Raw genomic sequence first — 12,115 nt, 5'->3', positions numbered from 1 at the left:
GCTTTTTTTGAGCAGAGATGCACAGGAACGCAGTTCCGACAGGCTTGGTGTTCAATACACAAATGAGATCCTGCGGGGCTTTTCCTTCAGAAAGCCCTGTACAGAGCAATGTGACAACAAGGGTGAGGCCTGATATGCAAATGAGTTCCTGCTGGGCTTTTTCTACCCCAAAAGCCCTGGTTATACTGCAGTTAATGGGAAAATGCTTGTATGCATGGTTTGGTAACAGGCAGAGTAGTTTGTATCCAATCGGTGACATTCTTTCATTGTGTACCAGGGCGGGGATAGATCAGGGCAAGCGACAGAATCTTTTGTTTTGCATAATATCAGTTATGCAAACAACTGTTAGCATGATGAGTGAATACTCTGCAGTCAGAGTCAGTGTACCTTTGAATACTAGATGCTGGAAACAGACAACAGGAAGATCTCACAATCGTGCCTGATTCGTGTTGGAAAATAATGCTAGATTAGATGGGGATTTGGTCCAATCAAAATAAATTTAGTATATTAAAGGGATTGCGACTTTTAATTTAAAAAAGAGAGAGAGAATTCTGACTTTTAATTTTGGGGGGAGGAAACCCTCAAGTTTGGGCTGCAAAATCAATGTCATATGAAAGATTGCTGTGTTTCATTGTATATCATGAACCCAAGTCATATTTATAAATTTAATAAACATACAATAAATGTTATATTATATGTAGAGTGCCAAGAACTATTTAGAAACAAAACCTCAGCTTCTCCAATTTTAAATAGGTTTAAAATAAGGCAAAACAAACACTAAAACTCTTGCAGTGAGGTAGGGTATGGCTGCATGCTGGTCACCATCTTGCCTGTTACCCCTACATTATATGTATATTGTACTGTCACAGTGTCCATGGCATGCAGTTCTTAGTGCATTGATCTTGGGTTTTTAACAAAGTTTGGTTCACTGTTGACAGTTCTTTTTATATTGTTCTTACTGCATTGTTTTTAGTTTTAATCCATCTTCAGTCTCAGCAATAAGGAAGAACTATAAATAAACTACATAAATCCTGAAGGCAAAGGCATATGCAAGTAATACAATCTGAAGACACAAGTTTACCTTCTCATCTGATGTTGGTGAGAACTAGGTTATAATCCCCACATCAGAAGAGATACAAACACAACTGACAGTGCAATCCTAAAAAGACTTATAACAGTCTAAGTATTTCAGTGTAAATGGCTTTAGAAGTATGAAGCTCTGTTTAGGATTTCACAGCAAGTCTCCTGGACCACTTGATTGCTGGAATTCTTGCAAAACATGCTGAACTTTGTCTGATCCTGCAAAACACTTTCTTATACTTTTTTAGCAACAGACCATGTTCAGAATCCCTTAACATAGATAAGTCATGCCTGCTTTTTTTGAGTGTATATTCTTGCTTTGTAAATTCAAAACACACTGGTGGACTGTGCAAATTTGAAGAGACCACATGCAAGACAAAACATAGCAAGCCCCTAAACTAACTGTGCAACCCTATGCAGATTTATTCCAGTCTAAGCTCATTTCCTTCAGTGATTTTAGAGTGATTCTGCATAGGATTGCACTGTAATAAACTCTTCATGGTTCAGGGGTCTGTACTCTATAATCCTGGGGACTAGTCCAGTGAGTTATTTATCTCTGCTCATCACATATTTCTCAGCTGTCTTTCTGTTACGACACTGAAGGAAGTTTGCAACTGCAGAGATGAAAAGACAAAACCATAAAGCTTGAAACAGCACACATCATTTTGGCCCTCTTCAGGTATCATGGCATCTCTTCCATCTTCACCTGAGTGAAATGTTATGATTAAAAGGAATAAGTTGGATTATTGTAATAAGTGATTGTATTTTGCTTTGATGCCAAGATATTTTTAGATCTAGTTAAACAGAAAAGATATGTACCGATGGTGTTCTTATTGCCAAAATGTATAAATTGTTGAAATATAAAATAGCAGAAGAACCAGTGAAAGACTGTATGATAAAATGGGCTAAGAATTTTGGACATTATATATTTTATTATTATTTTCAATGTATAGCCCGCCCTTTCCCAAATGGGCTTTGGGTGGGTAACAACAGATGGAGCAGTGAGAAAGATTATGATTGAAGGTTCTGAAGTTCACATTAAATGTTAATCTTAAAGAAAATTGTATAGGATAATGTTTCATGGGTACGTGACATCAAATAAGTTGGCTATTCAGGCAATAGGGTAACACTGCACCAAAGGCTTCACAAAGTTACTTGGATAAATTATTGGGGACTGTGGTCTGTACTATTGTGTCTAGTTTGGTGTAGGTTTGAATTCTATTGTGTAGTTTTGCATCATTTAATGTGTTGTATTAATACTTATAATGTGTTTACTGAATGTCCCATCTAGTTGATTGTGCAAACTCAGTTTGTGTAATCTGCCTTGGGTCCCAAGCTGCAATCATACACATTAAATAATGCACTTTCAATCCACTTTCAGTGCACTTTCCAACTGGATTTTACTGTGTGAACTGGCACATTAAAAAACCCAATCCTTACAGATAAAAAACTCTATCACATCGAGAAGAAAGGCTGCATATATATATATAATTGGTACTTACTAAACAGTTTTATGAACTGAAAAGGCAAAACAAAGACTCCTTCACATAACATTCAGTAGGAGAGAAAAAGAAGTCAGGCTCAACATCGGTCATAGGCTTGATTTATATGCTTGTTGATACCCTCAGGTTCCCTCACAGGGTTGCCAGGTCCGACTCAAGAAATATCTGGAGACTTTGAGGGTGGAGCCAGGAGAAGGGTGTGTGTGGCAAGCACAACTGAACTCCAAAGGGTGTGCTGGCCATCACCTTTACAGGGACCATGCTCCTTTTAAATGCCTTCCTTCCATGGGAAATAATGGAGGATAAGAGTGCCTTCTTTAGGGGTGCATAAAATTGGACTCCTCGGAGCAATCCTTTTGAAACTTGGGGGGTGTTTTGAGGAGAGGCACTGGATGCTATGCTGAAATTCTGGTGCCTCTATCACAAAAAGCAGCATCTCTGGAGCCCCAGATACCCACGGATCAATTATCCATTATACTGGCCTAGGGGAATCGGTCTCCCTAGGGAATAATGGAATGCCCAGCAGACATTTTCCTCCCCTTGCTTTCTGATGACCTTGAAGCGGGGGAAGGGCCTCCTAACTGGGGGATCCCCTGCCCTCACCTGGGGATTGGCAACCCTACCTCACAGGTTCGCAACCTGGGGGGAATCCCATGGAGGCCCTAAAACTGTGTGAACCACAATCTCTACTATAATAACTTGCTCACAGTGGCCCTTTTTCAGGGGCCACTACATGAACCCAGCTATTGATGTTGTCTGTAACATACTGACAATTCTCTTCCCTATGGAAGGAAGGAATTTGGGAGCTTACTTGCATTTACATGTGTGGTGGATAGAAGGATGCATTCCCACTCTTCTAGCACAGCTGAGTAAGGATGGGAGTAATCCTATTCTAAACAAGTCTACGCAAAAGTCCTGTTCCAAGGGGGCATGAAAATGCTTTTATTGATTGTTATTACATTATTATTATTACATTAAGCTTATATCCCGCCCTCTCCGCAAGCGGACTCAGGGCGGCTCACATTACATTACTACTATTAAAACCAATAAAACATAATTACATATTTAAATTATTTAAAACCATTTCATGGTGCTGTGTTAATACAGTACAGTACAGGCGGTTCTGAAAATTTGGTGGTGACCACCAGTACTCTACTTGGTGCTCTATATGATGTCCAGTGGCAGCTCTCTCTCATTTAGATATCGAAGGCCTGTCGAAACAATTCGGTCTTACAGGCCCTGCAGAACGTAGGCAGATCCCGCAGGGCCCTTATGGCCTCCGGGAGAGTGTTCCAGAGTTCTGGTGCTGCCACCGAGAAAGCCCTGGTTCATGTCATACGCAACCTGGCTTCTTTTGGTCCTGGGATGGACAGTAGATTTTTCGTCCCTGAACACAGTGCTCTCTGGGGAATATACGGAGAAAGGCGGTCCCGCAGATAGACAGGTCCCTGACCATAAAGGGCTTTAAAGGTCAGTACAAACAACTTGAAACAAACTCAGAACACAACAGGAGGCCAGTGCAGCTCTTTCAGCACCGGCTGAATGTGCTCCCATCGAGGGAGTCTCATTAACAGCCATGCCGCAGCGTTCTGCACTAGCTGTAGTCTTCGGGTTAGCGTCAAGGCAGTTCTAAAGTTGCATGTATAAAGTCCTTGCGGAGACACTAGTTCATGCATTTATGCTGGACTAAAGGTAGATAAGGAGCCAGCAGTCAGGAGTCAGCAGGACATTCAGTCAACCAAATCTGGTTATCCAAAATCAGACATTATATACTATATGTTCAGTCTACTGCTGGGCAAACATATAAGGTGCATCAAAGGAAACCTTTTTTAAAAACAAGGGAGTGTGGATAGACCCCTTCATTTGGATGAGCAAGTACATGACACAGCCAACTGCTGTATCTATAACTGGGCAAAATAGATTCTACTGCACAGTCAATATTAAAAGTGCTATAAAATCTATGTGGCCCCTTTCTCACATATTCTATGTGTGGCTGCCACTGAAGAGTTTCTAGTGGCTTCAGCTGTTGTGGAATATTTTGCCACATTTTCTTATGGGGTCATTTCTCTGGAATCATGCAGTATCAATGTGACATGAATTTCAAAGGTTGACAGTTGGTTAACTGCAGTATTTATTTAAAATGCAAAAACATGTTTTCTCACAGGTACGCCATTAAAAAAATAGAGGGACTATCTGACAGTTACATACAAGTTAAGGTTATGTCTAACAGTAGTATTTTTGTGTGTGCACATATCATTTTAAGGGGGTTGTCTTACAGTCAGACTCATTGTCCTTTCCAGTAAATAAGGTATCTACTACCTTTCTTTTGTTCTGCCTTTTCTCCACACAACTCAAGGCAGCATGTTGTTTTCTGTTCCCCATTTTGTCCTTACCACGACATTGTGAGTTAGGTTAAGCTGAGAGAAAGAGTGACAGATCCAAGATCACCAGGCAAGCTTCATGAATTAGTGGAGATGTGACCCTGAGTCTCCAAGATCCTAGTCTAACATTCTACCCAGCTTTATCACAAACAGTCTTCCAGTCTCAACACAGGATACGATTTTGACCATTAAAGCCCTTAAAGTCCTGGAACCAGCCAATTGAAGAGCCATTTTCCCAGTATGATCTTTGATGTTTCTTGTGATAAGTGCAGGGGTCTTTGATGCTACAGGATAAGGGCTACTTCATGCAGCAAATGATACTTTTATTTCTGTGTGATTGTTATCACCTAAGATCTGTAAAAGTGATGGTCAAGTAGGCTTCCCAAACCTCCCGCTCTGGTGGGAGACTTCTGGGTTCGCAGCCTCATCTCCCGCTCTTCAAAACTCTGGAAGCGGGGGTGGGGGTGGAGGGGGGGGAGAACATACCTTTAGGCTTCATGTTGTAGAGCTCCTGAGCCGTTTGCAAAATGTCTGCCCCTTTAAGACTGGGCAGGAAGCAGAAAGGGCTTCTGAGAACGGCCCCTCCCTTTCTTTGCTTTCGTTTTCACAGGAAGTAGAGTTGTCTGGAGGAAGATCTGGAAAGTGTGTGTGTGTGAGAGGGAGGGGGCAGGGGATTCCCTAGTTTGGAGGCCCTCCCCCCCTTTAGAAAGCGTGGGGGGGAGGGAAATGTCTACTAGGCACTCTATTATTCCCTATGGAGAACGATTCCCATAGGGAATAATAGGAAATTGATCCGTGGGTATTGGGGTCTCTGGGGGGGCTATTTTTTGAGGTAGAGGCACCAAATTTTTAGTATAGCATCTAGTGCCTCTCCCCAAAATACCCCCCCCAAGTTTCAAAACGATTGGGCCAGAGGGTCCAATTCTATGAGCCCCAAAATATGGTGCCCCTATCCTTAATTATTTCCCATGGAAGAAAGGCATTTTAAAAGGTGTGCTGTCTCTTTAAATGTGATGGCAAGAACTCCCTTGGAGTTCAATTATGCTTGTCACATCCTTGTTCTTGGCTCCACCCCAATGTCTCCTGGCTCCACCTTCAAAGTCTCCTGGCTCCACCCCCAAAGTCCCCAGATTTTTCTTTAATTGGACTTGGCAACCCTATGGTCAAGGAGTATTGAAGAGGATGGGTGAACAAAGACTCATATGTTCAAAGGGGGCTTTGAGTTAAGACAAACAGTATTCAAACTATGTTCCATTTTGGGGTGCCTTATTTTGTTTTCATATGTCATCTTTTAATCTTTATTACCGCTAGAGGCGTTAAAACTTGCAAACGGCCTAGGGCTCTCTAGACCTTTGAGAGAACCTACAAGTTGTTTAGATGTTCCTTATGTTCTGTTGGTTAGAAAAGATAATAGAAGTGAGGTTGTCAACTCTGGGTTAGGAACTTCCTGGAGATTTGGGGATGGACCATGTGCAAGGAAATGTTTGGGGAGGGGATGGAGCTCCATGGGGATAGCATGACATAGAAGCTGCCATTTTCTTCAGAGGCAGGGCCAGATCTAGAGGAGGCAGAAAGGCACTTGCTCCGGGTTCCACCAGAGGGGGCACCAAATTGGGTATGGAGTCCATTCTATTCTATGGGTCCATAAAATAGAATGGGCCCATAAGGGGGCATCATTTTTAAATTTTGCCCCCCCCCTCAAAAAAAAATGTGGATCTGGTCCTGTTCAGAGGACCTGATCTTTGTAGCCTGGAAGTCAGTTGTAATTTTGGGAGATCTCCAGGCCTCATCTGGGGGCTGATAAGCCTAAGATATGTCCTGCCTTTGCCAAAGAGTCTTGGACAAGTTGGGCTGAAGTTAGATGTGGTGGGAGACATATTTAATGGGACAAAGAACTCTTTAAAAAAAGTGAGTTGTTGCAATATTTGTTGTATAGGGGGAAAGTGGGTGCCTAAGCCATTTAGCAATGTGATGAATGTTTTTAAGAATGTTCTATCAGTGTGGGGCTGGTGGGGGAGGAGTGTGTTTAATCATGTCTGTGTGAATGGAGAATGGCAGCTTGAAGGAATTGTTGCTTTAGGGGCAAGTCCCAGAGAGGCAAAGCAGATGGACAGAGACAGCATCAGTGGAGCAATGTGCCGTCTGGAGAGTTGTTCAGATGGATAAGTTTAGTGGAAGACAGGAGGTCTCTTGCCATCAACTTCAAGGCTGAGAAGATTCTGGAGCAAGTAAACAATCTGCTTTCCGTCTTTTTCTTGATTTTTTCCCTCTTTTGCTGAAGAGCAGAAATCTGCTATTTCACACAGTAACACCTAAGTACTTTATTAACCCCATTTTTCTTTTCCTGAGCCAGCTTGTGTGATGAGTCCTTGTGCTCAAAGGAGCTTTTTGATGTCTTTGCTCCATGAAGAAAAACGGAGTCTCAAAATATGCTGTATTTCCCTTATCACATAATTTTCACCTCAATCTAGGCTGTGCTGATCAAATAAAGGAAGATAAGAATTTCTATCTCTGAAGTCTTATCACAGCTATATATTACATGCAATCATACAATGTGGGTTTTGCAGACATATTGTACATATGCTTCAAAGGAGAAAGACAGGCCTCAGTGCTCACATCAAAACACCTCATTATCCCTTTCCTCAGAAATGTACTAATGCAGCCGTCTTCATTTAAATGGAAATGTCTTTAAGAACAAAGATATTAGACTAAGAAAAAGGAAATATTTCCCCACAGTAATTGGCAGAGCACACAAAAGAGAAAAAGTTCCTAATGCTACAATCCGGAACGAAGATTGTAACCCTGGTAATTTCTTTCAGATTTTCCCACTCTGGCCCCATTGCATGCTCTTTATCACTGAAGCCATAAAACTATCTGATTGAACCAACCTGCCACCTGCTTTTGTATGCCTTATTACATCTAGCTGTATTGATGAATAATTTTGGCACATTGAAGTTGTGGGCCTAAAACATGCACTTATTCATATGTAAATTCCTTTAATTATAGCGGAACTTCATAAACTGTGCTTTGCATCAGAGATACTGTTATTCACAAGCATTGCTGGGTCTGCAAGCATGAGGTGTGTTCATGTGTTCAGTTAAAACAATCTTCATGATGGTTACCACTCATGATCTGAAGCTACTTATGGCCAAGATATGTGTAGAATGATTGCACCAATAAACTATAATCCTCTCATGGAAGCATGGTGCTCAGTGCAGATACTGTACATGTGTACACATTCTTTCTAGACCTTTTTTCCTAGCAGAAGATGGATTTCCAGTTATAATTAATCAAACTTTTGATAAACACAAAGTTCCTTCCCCCCCTTTCAGAATAAGACTGCACTGGCTAAGCCCTGATGGCCATCACCTGTGCAGATTAAAAAGTCAACGTTAGGGATAGGCATGTACTGAAAAATGAACCACGATTTGAGCATGAACCAGGCCAGTTCGTGGTTCATTTTGAACCAATTATTTTGGTTTTGCCATGTTCAAACTGGAAAATGAACTGCCTTTTTTCCTTGGTGGTTGATTTGGTTCATTTTTCCAGATAGCCTGGCGCCAGTTCAATTAATTTCTAGGCAATGCTGGGGGTGGACTTCTGGGAGCCCTAGAAATACTCATTGTCTATAGCTTGATTATAGCATTGTCTATAGATATAGGTCTGGGAGCCAGACACAGTGCTCACATTCTGCTCTGTGGGAGTAGACACCCCAACTCAGTAGGTTTCACTTTGCAGCATGAAGAGAGAATAGTTAGTTGTCATGAGAGCTGAAGCTGAGCTTTCCTGGGGGCCCCTGCTTTGGGGGGCTATAACTGACACTCAAATCCAATATTCTCCAAACTTGGAGGCCAGGTAGAGGAGAGCCTGCTGAAGACTCCCAGTGAGTTTGGAATCACTAACTTTTGAGGGGGCTGTTCTGCACTTCCCAGACCAAATGAGCCAGTTCAGGAAATCAAACGAATCATGGACCAATGCAAACCACTGGTTCAGACAATTGAACAAACTATGAATCAACATGAACCCCCATTTTCCCCAGTTCGTACCCATGGCTGGTCAACATTCTTCATTCTCTAAGCTCATTTTAAAGTTGTTGTTTTTTAAAAGATAGGGGTTTGTTTATAAGTATTACACAAATATTCTTAGCTATTTGCCTTGCATTCATAAGCAGTGTTTCCATTTGACATCTACATAAGAACATAAGAGAAGCCATGTTGGATCAGGCCAATGGCCCATCCAGTCCAACACTCTGTGTCACACAGTGGCCAAAAAATTTATATATATATATATATATATATATATATATATATATATATACACACACACACACACACACACACACACACACACATATATACACACTGTGGCTAATAGCCACTGATGGATCTCTGCTCCATATTTTTATCTAACCCCCTCTTGAAACTGGCTATGCTTGTAGCCGCCACCACCTCCTGTGGCAGTGAATTCCACATGTTAATCACCCTTTGGGTGAAGAAGTACTTCCTTTTATCCGTTTTAACCCAACTGCTCAGCAATTTCATCGAATGCCCATGAGTTCTTGTATTGTGAGAACCTCATCTGCCACGTTGACACCCACTCACCCAGCCTCAACAGATCCCTTTGGAGTGCCTCACAATCCTCTCTGGTTCTCACCACCCTGAACAATTTAGTGTCATCTGCAAACTTGGCCACTTCACGGCTCACTCCCAACTCCAAATCATTTATGAACAAGTTAAAGAACATGGGACCCAGTACCGAGCCCTGCGGCACCCCACTGCTACCGTCCTCCACTGTGAAGACTGCCCATTTATACTCACTCTCTGCTTCCTATTAATTAGCCAGTTTTTGATCCACAAGAGGACCTGTCCTTTTACTCCATGACACTTGAGCTTAGGAATGTTATAAAAAGCTTTCTGGAAGTCAAGGTAAACAACATCTATTGGGTCTCCTTTGTCCACATGTTTGTTCACCCCCTCAAAGAAATGTAACAGGTTAGTGAGGCAAGATCTTCCCTTACAGAACCCATGCTGAGTCTTCCTCAATAACTCGTGTTGATCAATGTGCCTACTCATTCTGTCCTTGATAATGGTTTCTACCAACTTTCCCTGTATTGAAATCAGACTGACTGGCCTGCAATTTCCCGGATCTCCTCTGGAACCCTTTTTAAAGATGGGGTGACATTTGCTACCTTCCAATCCTCAGGAACAGAGGCAGATTTCAATGAAAGATTACATATTTTTGTCAGAAGATCCACAAGTTCAACTTTGAGTTCTTTCAGAACTCTTGGATGTATGCCATCCAGACCTGGTGACTTATTAGTTTTTAATTTGTCTATCAGTTGTAGGACCTCATCTCTTGTCACCTCAATCTGACTCAGGTCTTTCAACACCCCTTCCAAAATAAGTGATTCTGGAGCGGGCAAACACTTCTCATCTTCCACAGTGAAGATGGAGGCAAAAAATGCATTCAACTTCTCAGCCATTTCCCTATCCTCTTTCAGTAATCCTTTTACCCCTTGGTCATCCAAGGGCCCCACTGCCTCCCTGGCTGGTTTCCTGCTTCTAATATATTTGAAGAATTGTTTATTGTTGGTCTTTATGTTTTTTTGCAATATGCTCCTCATAGTCCCTTTTTGCCTGCCTGATCACAGTCTTACATTTGATTTGCCGCAGCCTGTGTTCCCTTTTATTAAACTCTCTTGGACTAGCTTTCCACTGCTTAAAGGAGTCCTTCTTACCTTTTACAGCTTTCATTACTTTGTTTGTTAACCATGCAGGCCTTTTCTTATACCTGTTTGTGCCTTTCCTAACTTGTGGTATATATTTTATCTGAGCTTCTAGGATTGTAGTTTTAAATAGCCTCCAAGCTTCCCCAAGGGTTTTGACTGTATTTACCTTTCTTTTCAGTTTCCTCTTCACATGCCTCATCTCAGAGAATTTACCCCTTTTAAAGTTAAATGTGGTTGTGCTGGTCTTTTGGGGCAGCTCTCTATTTATACAAATGGTGAAATCAATAACGTTATGGTCACTGCTCCCAAGCAGTGCGATCACTTTTACATCTCTCACCAAGTCTTGGGCATTACATAGGACCAAATCCAGGATCGCCCCACTCCTGGTAGGTTCCGTTACCATCTGCTTCATAGCACAGTCATTGAGAGCATCTAGAAACTCAATCTCTTTCTCTCGACCTGAACACATATTGACCCAATCAATCTGCGGGTAGTTAAAATCACCTATTACGACACAGTTTTTACATTTAGCTGCTATCTTTAATCCTTCCATCATATTATAATCGTCCTCTATCTTTTGATTTGGTGGGCAATAACAAACTCCCATAGTTAAATTTTCTTTTGGGACCTCTATTTCAACCTAAAGCGTTTCTAGAAGGGAATCTAATTCTGTGACCTCAGTCTTACTGGACTGTATACCCTTTCTGACATACAGAGCCATCCCACCTCCAACCCTTCCCTCCCTATCCTTCCGATATAACTTATATCCAGGAATCACCGTGTCCCACTGATTGCCCACCGTGTGGGCAAAATTATTGAGAGGGCTGTGGCGTTGCAGTTACAGGATTTTTTGGAGGACGCCTCCGTCTTAGACCCATGCCAGTCCGGCTTTCGCCCGGGCCATGGGACGGAAACAGTCCTGGTCGCCCTCATGGATGACCTCCGACGACAACTGGATCGAGGCGGTTCGGCAGTACTGCTGCTGCTAGACCTATCGGCTGCGTTCGATATGGTCAACCATCGGCTGCTGACCCGCCGCCTCGCCGATGCAGGAATTCGGGGGCTAGCCTTACAGTGGCTCTCCTCCTTTCTTGAAGGTCGGGGACAAAGGGTGGCAATTGGGGGGGGCTGTCCCAGAGGCACCCACTTCACTGTGGCGTGCCCCAGGGAGCAGTTCTCTCCCCGATGTTGTTTAACATCTTTATGCGCCCCCTTGCCCAGATCGTACGGAGGTATGGGCTGGGTTGTCATCAATATACAGATGACACCCAGCTCTATCTATTGATGGATGGCCGGGCTGGTGATGTCCCTATAAATCTGGACCGGGCATTACAAGCCATGGCTGACTGGCTCAGGCTGAGCGGGCTGAAGTTGAATCCGGTGAAGACTGAGGTCCTTTGTGTGGGCCGCGGCGGACTGGGAGG

This window comes from Heteronotia binoei, unplaced genomic scaffold (assembly GCF_032191835.1).
Source record: "Heteronotia binoei isolate CCM8104 ecotype False Entrance Well unplaced genomic scaffold, APGP_CSIRO_Hbin_v1 ptg000654l, whole genome shotgun sequence".
NCBI classification, from domain to species: Eukaryota; Metazoa; Chordata; class Lepidosauria; order Squamata; family Gekkonidae; genus Heteronotia; species Heteronotia binoei.
Note: the sequence above shows the minus strand (reverse complement) of the source record.